Source organism: Bufo gargarizans, chromosome 4 (genome assembly GCF_014858855.1).
Source record: "Bufo gargarizans isolate SCDJY-AF-19 chromosome 4, ASM1485885v1, whole genome shotgun sequence".
NCBI lineage: Eukaryota > Metazoa > Chordata > Amphibia > Anura > Bufonidae > Bufo > Bufo gargarizans.
The window spans coordinates 194,980,244-194,995,777 of record NC_058083.1 but is presented as its reverse complement, the minus strand read 5'-3'; the positions used below and the strand labels follow the sequence as shown (position 1 = coordinate 194,995,777).

Sequence of the window (15,534 nt, the reverse complement as noted above, 5' to 3'; positions counted from 1 at the left end):
ACAGATTAGTGAGGGTGCCAGGTGTCAGACTTTCAGTGATCTGATGATCAGTATCAAAAAGCCAGAATACCAATTTATGCCCAACTTATATCTGAGGGTTGGCTCTAATGATAAGCACTGATTGGCTGCTACATTTCAGACAGCTGTGGATGTGCTGCCCATGAAATTATTGCAGGTCACTCCTGCCCTCAATATACACTGGCACTGGAGAGGCCACTGTAACTTGACTTGAATGTGAGGAGGCAAATGTGTGCCATGGAACCACTTTCCTTTTTATGGGCCATTTAAGAGCAGATGTCGCTGTATGCTACAGTTATGCAATGAAGGTTTTACAATGGTGACATTAAATTGTCCCATGCAACATGATTTTAAAAACGGATAAATGTAAGATTTCAGCCTATAACTGACCATACAGATTTGTTAAAGGGATTCTCCGGGAATTAAGAAAATGAAAATACTGAAATATTACTTTATTATAAATATATTCTCAAATACCTTTCATTATTATTAATGGCTCTTTTTGTCTGGGGAGCAGTCATCAAGGGGGAAAAAATGGCCGCTGTCCCATTGTTCCCACAAAACCTGTCCTGATCACACATGCGGACAGGTTACTTTACAACACTGAGGTAAAGAGCTGCCTCCTCCTCCTCTCTACTTGTCAGGGATTATAATCCTGAATACAGATGATAAGAACTTTAGCTGAATCTCTGGGGAATTTAGTTAATGAGGAGACATGAAGTACAGAGGACAGACAGGACAGCTGTGGTAATGGAGACTGCATACAAGTGCTGCTGCTCATTATCTACACCTCACCCTCCTCATGTCTCCTCATCATCTCCATTCCCACAGAGATTCACCTGTATTCAGGATCATGATTCCTGACAAGGAGAGCAGATAGGAGGATGAGGCAGCACTATGGCTCATTTTGGTGAAGTAACATGTCCTCCTGTGTGATTAGGACAGATTTTGTGTGTACTGATAGGACGCCGGCCATTCTTATTTCTCCTAATGATTGCTCCCAAGACAAAACGAGCCATTCTAAGTAATGAAAGTTATTTGTGAATATATTTAAGTATTTTCATTTTTTTTTATTTCTGGAGAACCCCTTTAACAGCACTTAGATTAGGGGTACAACCTAATAACATATTGTTATTATAACTGATTCCATCTTGTCTTTAACCCCTTCAGGACCCTGCCATTTTTCACCTTAAGGACCAGGCCATTTTTTGCAAATCTGACATGTGTCAATTTATGTGGTGATACAGTTAGGTCCATATATATTTGGACAGAGACAACATTTTTCTAATTTTTGTTCTGTACATTAACACAATGGATTTTGAACAAAACAATTCAGATGCAGTTGAAGTTCAGACTTTCAGCTTTAATTCAGTGGGTTGAACAAAATGATTGCATAAAAATGCGAGGAACTAAAGCATTTTTTAAACTTAATCCCTTCATTTCAGGGGTTTAAAAGTAATTGGAAAAATCTAATTATTGGAAATAAAATGTTAATTTCTAATGCTTGGTTGAAAACCCTTTGTTGGCAATGACTGTCTGAACCTTGAACTCATGGACATCACTAGACGCTGTGTTTCCTCCTTTTTAATGCTCTGCCAGGCCTTTACTGCAGCAGTTTTCAGTTGCTGTTTGTTTGTGGGCCTTTCTGTCTGACGTTTAGTCTTTAACAAGTGACATGCATGCTCTATTGGGTTCAGATCAGGTGACTGACTTCGCCATTGAAGAATATTCCACTTCTTTGCTTTAATAAACTCCTGGGTTGCTTTGGCTTTATATTCTGGGTCATTTTCCATCTGTATTATGAAACACCGACCAATCAGTTTGGCTGCATTTGGCTGGATTTGAGCACACAGTTTGTCTCTGAAAACTCCCGAATTCCTCCGGCTGCTTCTGTCCTTTGTCACATCATAAATAAACACTAGGGACCCAGTGCCACTGGCAGCCATGCATGCCCAAGCCATCACACTGCCTCTGCCGTGTTTTACACAAGATGTGGTATGCTTTGGATCATAAGCTGTACCATGCCTTTGTCATACTTTTTTCTTACCATCATTCTGGTAGAGGTTGATCTTGGTTTCATCTGTCCAAAGAATGTTCTTCCAGATGTGTGCTGGTTTTTTAAGATGTTTTTTTTTTTTAGCAAAGTCCAATCTAGCCTTCTTATTCTTGAGGCTTATAAGTGGCTTGCACCGTCCAGTGAACCCTCTGTATTTACTTTTCATGCAGTCTTCTCTTTATGGTAGATTTGGATATTGATATGCCTATATCCTGGAGAGTGTTGTTCACTTGGTTGCTGTTGTGAGGGGGTTTCTCTTCACCATTGTAATTATTCTGCGATCATCCACCACTGTTGTCTTCCATGGGCGTCCAGGTCTTTTTGCATTGTTATGGTCACCAATGCTTTCTTTCTTTCTCAGGATGTACCAAACTGTAGATTTTGCCACTCCTAATAGTGTAGCAATTTCTCGGATGGTTTTTTTCTGTTTTCGCAGATGAAGGATGGCTTGTTTCACCTGCATGGAGAGCTCCTTTGACCGCATGTTTACTTGTCAGCAAAATCTTCAAAATGCAAGCACCACACATCAAATCAACTCCAGGCCTTTTATGTGCTTGTTTGAGAATAAAATTATGAAGGAATTGCCCATACCTGCCCATGAAACAGCCTTTGAGTCAATTGTCCAATTACTGTTGGTCCCTTTAAAAACAGGGTGCCACATGTAAAGGAGCTGAAACTCCAATTTTAGTGTGGATACCCTCAAATGAAAGCTAAAAGTCTGGACTTTATCTCCATGTCCATTATATAACTATAACTTGAATATGTTTTAGTAAACAGGTAATAAAAAAATTGTGTCATTGTCCAAATATATATGGACCTAACTGACTTTAAACGCTTTTACTTATCCAAGCCAAGTGACCCCATTTTGGAAACTATGGGGTAAGGTGGCAGTTTTGTTGGTACTATTTTAGAGTACATATGGATCTTTGATTGCTCTATATTACACTTTTTATGAGGCAAGGTAACATAAAATAGCTGTTTTGGCACTGTTTATACATATATATATGAAAAAATTGGACTGCACTCCAAGCGTGTCTTCAGGAAAATCTGTTTAATCACCCATAAATGGCAAAGCAACGTTTCGGCTCCAACTGAGCCTTTCTCAGAGAAAGGCTCAGTTGGAGCCGAAACGTCGCTTTGCCATTTATGGGTGATTAAACAGATTTTCCTGAAGACACACTTGGAGTGCAGTCCAATTTTTTCATTTCTATAAGTGGGTAAGCACCTGCTGCCGTACTTGGATTTTGCACCCATCTTTATCTTACCAATTTTTGAGGGTGGTGCCGCCGGTGGTTTCTTTTTTATATATATATATATATATATATATTTTTTTTACAATGTTCATCTGACAGGTTATATCATGTGCTATTTTTATAGAGTAGGTTGTTACGGATACAAAATTGGTTGTTTGTTTCAGTTGTACATAAAGCATTTATTTTTTATTTTTTTTTTGTGTCTCCATATTCTGAAAGCCATAGTTTATTTAAATTTTTTGGGGCGATTGTCTTATGTAGGGGCTCATTTTTTGCGGGATGAGATGACGGTTTATTGAGTACTGTTTTGGGGTGTGTATGACTTTTGTGATGTAAGGTTACAAAAAAATTGCTTTTTTGACAACGTCTTTATTTTATTTTTTTACGGTGTTCATCTGAGAGGTTAGGTCATGTGATATTTTAATAGACCTGGTTGTTACAGACACGGCGATACCTAATATGTCTGCTTTTTTTTTTTTTTTTCACTTTTAACATAATAAAATAATTTTTGAAACAAAAAAAAAAAATCATGTTTTAGTGTCTTCATATTCTTAGAGACATATTTTATTTATTTTTTGCCCGATTGTTTTATGTAGGGGCCCATTTTTTGCAGGATGTGGTGACTGTTTGATTGGTACTATTTTAGGGGGCATACACCTTTTTGTAGAAGGCTTCTGTAGAAGGCAAGCTCCGATTCCTATGGAAGGCATCGGGCCTGCCTTCTCTGCCATCTGGTCCTCCCCACTGAAGAGGGGGGACCCGATGGGGAAGCGTAGGGCAGCCGTACCCTCCGTAAACTCTCTGCATGCTGCAGTCAGCTTTGACCACAGCATACAAAACACGCCGGCATCTGTGTTTTCACCGATGCCAGCGTCAGCAGCAGGGATCTGGCTGTCAGTGACTGCTGGGTCTGTACTGCTGATCAGGCAGGTGCACATGTATGGCGCTGGTCCTTGATTCACGTTCACCAGCGCCGTTCATGTATGGCGAAGGTCCTTAAGGGATTAAACAAACATTTCCAAACTTTTTAAGGACATTCCAATACAGGATGTGGGAAGGGGGTGGTGCGCTAGAAAACTAGGGGCCAAGACCAGGCAGACCCTTTCCACACATTCCACTATAAACTGCTCTGAGGCTATCATGCACTTTTTCTTCTAATCTGATTGGTCAGTGACCTGTACCATAAACATCTGATTGGATTTGTGTTTGTGTTTTTATGTGTAAACAAACACTGAGAAAGGGGAACCAAGGAAAACCTTTATTTTATACATTTATATATTTGCATTTTTTGCAGCCCTGTGAATACCTGTCTGTACAGGAGGGTTAACACTGGCATCCCCGTGCAGTGATTGGGGATGCTGGTAATTCACTTTAATAGGCTGGGTCTCTATGAATAGACCCAGCGTAATAGAGCTGCAATTCCTATGTTGGCAGGCAGCAGGCCAACATAAGAAATCAGCAATTCACATATTACTATGCTGTTATTTGCAGTATGGTAATATTGAATTAAAAAAATTGTGAAAATGGTTGCCTTGTAGACTGACTACAAAAACATAAAAAAAATGTAACATGTTTAAAAAATTTATATAAAAAATATAAAAATTTAAATCACCTGTTTCCTTAGAATAAAAAAAATAAATACATAAATATTAAAATATAAATATTATGGACATCACTCATCTGAAAATGCCCATACTATTAAGATATTTTTCCAGTATGGCGAAAAAAAATTCATCGCTTCTCTTACCCCAATTTTTTTTTTAAAATGTGATCAAAAAGTCACACACAGTCCAAAATAGTATCAATAAAAACTACATATCGTATCACAAGAAATTAGCCCCCACGCAGCTCAGTAGACAAAGTTATGGGAGTCAAAATATCGTGATGTAAAAGAAGTAAGTTTTAATTTATTTTTACAGTATTTAGACAGACATATACGGTAAAATCTATACATATGTGGTATCGTTGTAATCATACTGACCCAGAGAATGAAGTGTACATGTCAGTTTTGCCATAAAGGGAATGCCAGAGGGACAAAACCTGGAAAACGATGGAGGAATTGTGTTTTATTCCAAATCCACCCCAATTGTAATTTTCCCGCTTCTCACTACATTGTAGGCCACATTAAATGGTGGCATTAGAAAGTACAGCTTGTCTTGCAAAAAAACAAGCCCTTATATGGATATGTGAACAGATAAATAAAAAAGTTATGGCTCAAGGAAGACAGGGAAGAAAAATCAAAACGGTATCCGTAGGGTTAAGAGCAGTGGTCTCCAACATGCATTTCTCCAGGTGTTGTGAAACTACTACCCCTAGCATGGCCTGTAAATGTTGCCCATCATATTTTAACAGCAGCTGGAGTGCCAAAGATTGAAGACCATTGCGTTAGTAGTCAGTGGATTCTGCCTTAAAAGGGTTAGGCTACTTTCACACTCGGGTTTAGTGCGGATCCGTCATGGATCGGCACAGACATATCCGTTCAGTTAATACAAACGTCTGGATCCATTCAGAACGGATCCGTTTGTATTATCTTTAACATAGCGAAGATGGATCCGTCTTGAACACCATTGAAAGTCAATAGAGGACGGATCAGTTTTCTATTGTGTCATAGAAAACAGATCCATCCCCATTGACTTACATTATTTGTCAGAACGGATCAGTTCGTCAGACAGACACCAAAACGCAGCAAGCGGAATGGAGACGGAACGGCGGCAAACTGATGCATTCTGAGCGGATCCTTTTCCATTCAGAATACATTAGGGCAAAACTGATCCATTTTCGACCGCTTGTGAGAGCCCTGAACAGATCTCACAAACGGAAAGCCAAAACGCCAGTGTGAAAGTAGCTTTAGCTGAGAATAAAAACTAATATTTATTTTGTAGTCCCAGAAAATCCCTTTAAATTCTACTCTCTGCAGACAAGTACAAGTTAGTAAGGAAACCACAAAAGACCAGTGTTATAACAGGACATAGCATAGCATAACACTACAAAGACATGTATGCATTAGGCCTCATGCACATGACCCTTGGGTGGCCGTGTGCACCATGCATCTCTTATGTGGACCCATTCACTTGAATAGGTCCGCAATTCCGGAGATCAGGAACGGAGTCACGGAACACCGGAATCACTACGGAGTGCTTCCATGGTGTTTATTTTAGTTGTTCTGCACCGCAAATAAATATGACATGACAATTGCGGTCCCCAATGCACGGAACGGCCGCACAACGGCCGTATGCATGAGGCCTTAAACTTAAATACCCTTTTACAAAAAGAGGAACTGTTTTCATGCAAAAGCATTACCTTAAAGTTGTCAATCTGAGTATCCTAAAATAATCTGGAGTCTGAAATACTGGGAACCGCTTCTTTCCTCTCAAGGGGTTAACAAAGTTAAGTTTAGACAATGAAAATAGTTTAGAATTTAATCTATTTATCTATTATATTGCTTTACATATGACAAGGACCAGTACACTTCTGAATGTAGTACCAACTCTGTAGTAGTATCAGCACTAGAAAATGGACACAACTTTCAGTTCAGTTTTACAGTCTATTGGGTTCATCTTCTACTGCAATTTGACATTATCACTGTGCTGTTTCTTTTTACCACCTATTTGTACAAAGAAGCCTCTATCTATCAATATTAATACCATCATGACGCAGTGACTTTAAATTTGTGCATTTTTGTTTTTCACTCTCTGGCTTCCTAGAGCCATAATGTTTTTATTTTTCCATTTAGATAGCCATATAAGGGCTTGTATTTTGCGGTACAAGTTTCACTTTCTAATGGCACCATTTAATATTAAATGCAATGTAGTGCAAAGCTGAAAAAATTCCAAATGGAGTGTAATAAAAAAAGAAAAGCAATTCTACCATGGTATTATGGGTTTCGTTTTTACAACTTTCCCTATGCTGTAAAACTGACGTATGCCCTTCATTTTCTAGGTCAGTACGGTTACAGTGATACCACATTTGTATAGTTTTTCTTGTGTTTTAATACTTAAAAAATAAAAGCTTTGAAAAAGATATTTTTTTAATTTGCATTACCATATTCTGACCCCAATAACTTTTTTTCAAGTTATGTCTATGGAGCTGTGTGAGGACTCTTCAATGATACCATGAAGGAAGGGCAGTATAAATACCCACATGTGACCCCATTTCGGAAAGAAGACACCCCATCCCAACACAGAGACCCCGTTTCTGAGCCCAGCTGCCTTCTTAAGGACAGCCAGGTGCTGCCAAAACCCGGACCGGCTCTTAAAATCCTGTCCGGTATTTGACCTCACCTGGCTGTAAATCAGCCCAGCAGCACATGCCAGGAGGAGAAAACCTTCTTTCCCAGACCAAACCTCTCACTGTGTCACACATGACAGAGTGTGTATGGCTTTTTGATCACTTTTTATTCCTTTTTTTGGGGAAGGCGAAGCGCAAAAAAATTGCAAATTGTCCATTTCGTTTTTTCTGGTACGCTTTTTACTTTACAAGACCAATTTTTAATGTTACTTTTTGATTAAATTTTGGGGAAAGGGGGGCGATTTGAATTATTTGTCAACTTTTTTTTACTTTAGGCAACCAAGGGTCTAACAACAACCTGCAGGTCTCTAATGGAATATATCAGTAATAGCCTAGGAAGCCTTGTAGACCTATTACTAAAGGCTTAGGCCTATTATTACTAAAGGGGAAGGTGGTCCGGCTTCAGGAGCACATGCTGCCAGGATTTTTAGCTGTCAGATGCCGTGGTCTCACGGCTGTAGGGAAGTGGTTAAAATGCCAATTCCAAGCAAGTGGTAAAAATGTAGGAATGGGGATGAGTAATGGACACATCCACGGTCAGGGTATAGAAGTCCATGGCATATTACGCTCCTCTCAGTCTATGGTAGGCACTGACATATTGTGCTGCTATGAATGTTTTTTCCTCTACCTCTAGCAGTATGGATAGTTTCACTTCCTCCTACTGTACATGGAGGTGAAGTCTGGGAAAAGATCAAACAGTCTCCTGAAGTGGGTGTCGTTCACGGATGAGTATTTGGGGCACCGATTCAGGAAGTGGGCCTCATCCTGCACGTCCTCATGGTTGCACTGTTGGTACAGTCTGCCCTCCCTTGCCTTGTACTTCTGTCAGTGCCACCTGGATTCGATGAGCTGTGGGTGCACAGTCTGTTCCAGCTCGAGATCTGTCAGCCTCTGGGGTTGAGTAGTTTTTCCAGATATGGGGACAGTTTGTACTCCCTCTGTAGGCTCTGGTATATTGTATATTGTTAGTTTCTGTCATGTTCTTATGTCATTCCTCCAGACACTGATATACGGTATTCCTCTTTGCCCTTGTGTATTGTCTTCTGGATTTCACCTTTTGTGAGGCTGTTCAGGTTGGTTGTTTGGTCAGGATGGGTTTAGGCGAATTGTTCTGGGGTGCTTCACTTTTCTTGGGCCTCTTGGCGTTGCAAAGCAGCAAGGCCTCTTCTGGAAACAATGCATAGTGTAAATCTGCCCAAATCTGCTCGGCAGGCACAGTTTGAGGTGCTCCGATGGACTTGGAGACGGTGCTTGCTTGCAGAATTCCAGTTGAAATAGTTCTGTTGGGCCAGAATCCCACTGTGACCAGTCTGGGTATGTATCCGGATCCTAGACTTTGCTGCCATATGGAAGAGTTGGGGCAATTATGCTATCAAAGATGTTAAGACTGTGACTGTGTCACGAGGGTATCGAGAACCACGCCTGACTCCGTTATACCCGGGGTCAGGAAGTCGCAGCGGTTGGCTGCACGCTCTATTTAAGATAGGGCTGTTTTCCTTATGGTAGCTTTCTGGGTTTGCTTTGCAAACCCTTTTGGCTCACTCAGGGATCCGTAGCTCCTTCTCCTCAGCTGTTCCTTGTCCAGCACTCCCAAACCTCCTTATATTCCTCTCTCACACTTCTCTGGTTGCCAGAGATAGAGCTTCCTGCCTGGACATCTATCCTGACCCACTGGAGCTGTGTTGCTGCGTTCTGACTGTTAATTCAGAACGCTACCCTCCGGATGCCTGTTGGACCTTTGTGGACAGTTGTTGTCGTCCACCTGGGTGTTTGTGTTTGTCTGTGTTTGTCTGTCCTCTCCCTGGTGTTTCCCTCTTAGTGCAGTGGTGAAGACTAGCGATCCCACCGGCCCGTTCACTATCTAGGGCTCATTTCAGGGAAAGCCAGGGTTTAGGCACGTGATCGCCGCACGGGTGAGGAACCCGTCTAGGGACGTCAGGGCAGTCAGGTGCCAGCCGCAAGGTGAGTTAGGGGTCACCACCTTTCCCTCTCCCTTAGGCAGGGCTTTCCCTGTTTTCCTCCCTGTGCGTGACACCTTCCTCCCTGTGCGTGACACCGGTCATTACAGACTGGTGGTTTGAGATGGTACAGAAGCCTTCTGATGGCATAAAAGGTGCCTTGTCTTTTAGTATCTCTATGGCTTGTTTAAAACTCCCTGATTGGCACCCAGGTAGGTGACTCTGTTCTTTTCTGTAAGTGGATAGTTTTAGCAGGAAGGAATGATGCCTGGCTGTTTTCATGTTTCTCTTCAGGAACACCATGATGTTGGTTTTCTTTGGATTGATGGACAGTGCCAACGTGGTGCTAAATTTCTCCAGGATTTGTAGGTTGTCTTGGAGACTTTTATCAATTGATGAAATCGTCTGTGTACAGCAGAAATTTCTCCTTGGTGTCAGGGAGGGTGAGAACTGGTGCAGAAGACAACTGCAGTCGCTGTTAGCATATTGATGTAGATGTTAAAGAGGATTGAACTTAGGGTACAACCCTGTCTGACTCCTCGGCTCTGCTGGAAATAAGCGATTATTTTCCTATTTACCTTAACACTGCATCTGTTTTCAGTGTAGGAGTTTCTGATGACATATGTTTTCCTCATATTCCGAGGTCTATCCACAGATTTTCAATGATGTTTAGATCAGGGGACTATAAGGGCCATAGTAAAACCTTAAGCTTGCACCTTTTGAGGTAGTCTGTTGTGGATTTTGAAATGTGCTTATGATCATTTGTAGAAGCCTTCCTAATTTCAACTTCACCTTTTTTACAGTTGGTGTTATGTTTCTTCCAGAATTTGCTGGAATTTCATTGAATCCATTCTTCCCGGTTCCCTGTGCCATTGGCTGCAACACAACCCCAAAGCATGATTTATCCACCCCTATGTTTAATGGTTGGAGAGGTATTCTTTTCATAAAATTCTGTGCCCTTTTTTCTCCAAACATATCTTTGCTCGTTGTGGCCAAAGAGTTCTACTTTAACCTCATGGGTCCACAGAACTTGTTTACAAAATGCATCAGGCTTGTTTAAATGTTCTTATTCAAATTTCTAATGCAGAATTTTGTGTTGAGAATGCAGGAGAGGTTTTCTACTGATGACTCTTCTATGAAGGCCATATTTGTGCAAGTTTCGTTGAACAGTAGAACAATGTACCACAACTCCAGAGTCTGTTAAATCTTCAAAATCCTACAAATAGCTTCTCTTGACCTCAACTGTTTCTGTTAACTGCCATTTCTTAATTACATTTCAAACTGAGGAAATGACAACCTGAAAACGCTTTGCTGTCTTCCTATGGCCTTCTCCTGCTTTGTGGGTCTCAGCCATTCTGTTTTGTGTGCCTCAACCATTTTCAGAGTGTTTGGCCTCTTTCACACGGGCGTCATGGATTTGGACCGGATAAGATGCGGGTGCGTCGCGGGAAAATGCACGATTTTTCCGTGCGAGTGCAAAACATTTTAATGCGTTTTGCACGCGCGTGAGAAAAATCAGCATGTTTGGGACCCAAACCCGAACTTCTTCACAGAAGTTCGGGTTCGGGTTAGGTGTTGTGTAGATTGTATTATTTTCCATTATAACATGGTTATAAGGGAAAATAATAGCATTCCTAATACAGAATGCTTAGTAAAATAGGGCTGGAGGGGTTAAAAAAATAATAATAATTTAACTCACCTTAATCCACTTGTTCGCGCAGCCCAGCTTCTCTTCTTTCTTCAGGACCTTTGATGACATCACTGCGCTAATCACATGGTCCATTACATGATCCATCACCACGGTGATGGATCATGTGATGGACCGTGTGATGAGCGCAGTGACGTCACCACAGGTCCTTTTCCTCCTGCACAGCAAAGAAGAAGAAGAAAGAAGAGAAGCCGGGCTGCATGAACAAGTGGATTAAGGTGAGTTAAATAATAATAAAAAAGAATTAACCCCTCCATCCCTATTTTACTAAGCATTCTGTATTAAGAATACTATTATTTTCCCTTATAACCATGTTATAAGGGAAAATAATAATGATCGTGTCACCATCCCGATCATCTCCTAACAACCATGCGTGAAAATCGCACCACATCCACACTTCCTTGCGGATGCTTGCGATTTTCACGCAGCCCCATTCACTAATATGGGGCCTGCTTTGCGTGAAAAACGCACAAAATAGAGCATGCTGCGATTTTCACGCAACGCACAAGTAATGCGTGAAAATCACTGCTCATGTGCACAGCTCCATAGAAATGAATGGGTCCGGATTCAGTGCGGGTGCAATGCGTTCACCTCACGCATTGCACCCACGAAGAAATCTCACCCGTGTGAAAGAGGCCTTAGGCAGCTGCTGAGAAGAACCCTTTTTTTTGGGCACAGGGTTGGAGGAGCTTGGGTATTTATAAAGCTTAGAAATTTTCATCACATGGCTTTTCTTAATGATGATTGTGATCTATCTAGATTATTTCAAATAGTGTGAACGGCACAGCGGCTGTTTGTGGCCCTATAACCTTCAGTTTTTATTACGTGCGTGAAAAACGCATCAAAATGCATTGCACACGTGCGGAAAAAACTGAATAACTGAACGCAATCACAGACAAAACTGACTAAACTTGCTTGCAAAATGGTGCAAGCTTCACTGAATGCACCCTGAACACATCCTAAGAGGACTGAAATTTCGCTTTGGTGATTGATATTAGATAGATAGATAGATAATCTATCTATTTATCTGTCTATAAATCTCATATCTATCTAATTAAAGAAAGGCAGAGAACTCTCAAGGCATCCATGAAAGTTGTTCTTTATTCACCCATATGTGCAAAGATGCAACATTTCTATTCATTCAGCAGAGCTTTTATCAAGCCTGAAAAAAGCTAATTGAGCTGAAACTTTGCTGTGTTATATGGATGGGTGAATAAATCATCACTATTTATTGATCAGATCAGGGATTGTTGTGTGTTCTTTGGAATTATGTAAGCTATATGATATCACCAGATCTTTAAAAAAAACTTGATATTCCTGTGGGTGAAGAGCATCAGTGATAGATTTTCAGTTCTAATCAATCACAGTATTTTTTCAGGGAAAGATTTAATAAAATAAGGTCGATTTTAATTAACCACCTCCCGTCCGCACGACTATAAACGTCCGGGAGGTGGTTCTCTATTTCTGAATGGACGTTCCAGAAAATCCATTCAGAAACTGCAGCTGCACGCTAATCGTGCAGCTGCTGATCGGGTTGCCTTCTGTCAGTGACAGCACAGCAACCCTTAGAAAAGGCAGGTACAGTGCCCAGGTCCCTGCCTTCTGGATCGCTGCATACACAGCGCTCACCGAGCGCTGTGTATGCAGAGCGGGAAGCCCTATGCGCTTCCTGTTCTGGCCCGGCGGTCATGTGATCGCCAGGATCGGAGAGTGCAGGAGCTGTGTGAGGTCTTTCAGAGACCCCGATCAGCCCTGCACTGAGGCTGTACAGCGCTGTATTGCGCTGTACAGCCTCTCTGGGGGGTGCATTTCTCCTGTAACTGGGGCTGCTATGTCAGCCCCAGTTACAGGAGAAATCAACAGTGAAAAAAATAAAAAGTGAAGTAAATGTCCCCCAGAGGTCTTGTATGACCTTATGGGGGACAAAAAGTGTAAAAAAAAAAAAAAAAAAAGTTTCACATGTAAAAAAAAAAAATTCCCCAAGTATAAAGTAAAAAATAGAAAAAATTTAATAAAATAGACATATTTGGTATTGCCGTGTCCGTGACGGTCGGCTCTATAAATATATCACATGATCGACCCAGTCCGATAAACACCATAAAGAAATAAAATAAATAACTGTCAAAAAATTCCATTTTTGTCACCTTACATCACAAAAAGTGCAACACCAAGTGATCAAAAAGACATATGTCCCACAAAATGGTACCAATAAAACCGTAACCTCATCCCGCAAAAAATGAGCCCCTACATAAGAAAATCTCTCAAAAAATAAAAAAAACTATAGCTCTCAGAACATGGACACATTAAAACAGATTTTTTTTGGTTTAAAAAATGCTATTATTGTGTTAAAGTGAAATAAATTAAAGTATTCATATTAGGTATTGCCGCATCCGTAACAACCAGCTCTATAAAAATATCACATGACCTAACCCCTCGGATAAACACGGTAAAAAAATAATAATAAAAAAACGGTGTCAAAACCAGCAATTTTTGTCACCTTACATCACAAAAAGTGCAACACCAAGTGATCAAAAATGGCGTATGTCCCACAAAATGGTACCAATAAAACCGTCACCTCATCCCGCAAAAAATTAGCCCCTACATAAGAAAACCTCTCAAAAAATAAAAAAAACTATAGCTCTCAGAACATGGACACATTAAAACATATTTTTTTTTTGTTTCAAAAATGCTATTGTGTAAAACTTAAATAATTAAGAAAAAGTATACATATTAAGTATCGCCACGTCTGCAACAATCTGCTCTATAAAAATGTCACTTGACCGAAACCCTCAGGTGAACGCTGTAAAATAAATAAATAAAAACTGTGCTAAAACAACAAATTTTTTGGTCACCTTGCCCCATAAAGTGTTATAATGAATGATCAAAAAATCATATGTACCCAAAAATAGTACCAAAAAAACTGGCACCTTATCCCCTAGTTTCCAAAATGGGGTCACTTCCTGGGAGTTTCTACTGTAAGGGTGCATCAGGGGGGCTTCAAATGGGACATGGCATTTAAAAACCATGTGGAGTTCCTTTTCTTCTGCGGCCTGCCGTGTGCCCATACAGCAGTTTATGACCACATGTTGGGTGTTTCTGTAAACCGCAGAATCTGGGTAATAAATATTGAGTTTTGTTTGGCTGTTAACCATCGATGTGTTAAAGAAAAAATTGGATTAAAATGGAAAATCTGCCCAAAAAGTGAAATGTAAAAATTTGATCTTCATTTTCCTTTAATTCTTGTGGAACGCCTAAAGAGTTAACAAAGTTTGTAAAATCGGTTTTAAGTAACTTGAGGGGTGTAGTTTCTACAATGGAGGTATCATTTATGGGGGTATCCACTATGTAAGCCCCACAAAGTGACTTCAGACCTGAACTGGTCCTTAAAAAGTGGGTTTTGGCAATTTTCTTAACAATTTGAAGAATTGCTTCTAAACTTCTAAGCCTTCTAACGTCCTAAAAAAAATTAAATGACATTTCCAAAATGATGCCAACATAAAGTAGACATTTGGGGAATGTTAAGTAATAAATATTTTATGAGGTGTCACTTTCTGTTTTAAAAGCAGAGAAATTGAAATTTAGAAAATTGCAAATTGTTTAAAAATTTGGGTAAATTTGGGATTTTTTCATAAATAAAGGTGAAATATATTGACTCAAATTTATGACTATCATGAAATACAATGTGTCACGAGAGAACAATCTCTGAATGACTTGGATAAGTCAAGGCGTTCCAAAGTTATTACTACATGAAGTGAGATATGTCAGTTTTGCAAAATTAGGCCTGGTCAGGAAGGGGGCAAATGGCCCAGATGGGAAGTGGTTAAGATGCACAGAACAGTATAAGTTAATTGAAGACAATAACCTTTTCTAGTTCAGAATATGTTCAATAATTTCCCCCCCCCCCCCCCCGCAAAATCATAGGGTCCAATAATTGGACATGTTTAAAGGGTTTTCTGCTATAACAAGGTATTCCTATCTACAGGATAGAGGATAACTATTAGACTGTGGCCTCCAATCGTTGGATCGGCACTGATCATGAGGCCTTGTACCCTGAAATTAAAAGTTTGAGCATTCACCATGCTGCTCTATTTATTCTTTATGGGACTTCCAAAGATAGCCGTGTACAGCACCTGGCTACTTCTGTCAGTCCCATACAGAATGAATGGAAGGACTTGGCACTTACGCAGCCAGAAGCTCCATTCATTTTGGGGTACATTGCCCCCGCTAGTGATCCCAATGGTCAGACCCCCAGCG

General features: G+C 40.4%; 1 protein-coding gene across 1 annotated transcript in view; it reads left to right on the top strand.

Moving 5' to 3' along the window:
- The window catches only part of LOC122933809 (solute carrier family 12 member 9-like), a 315,690-nt gene that overhangs the window by 79,703 nt on the left and 220,453 nt on the right, over positions 1-15,534 (top strand). The gene's annotated exons all lie outside the window — the stretch shown is intronic.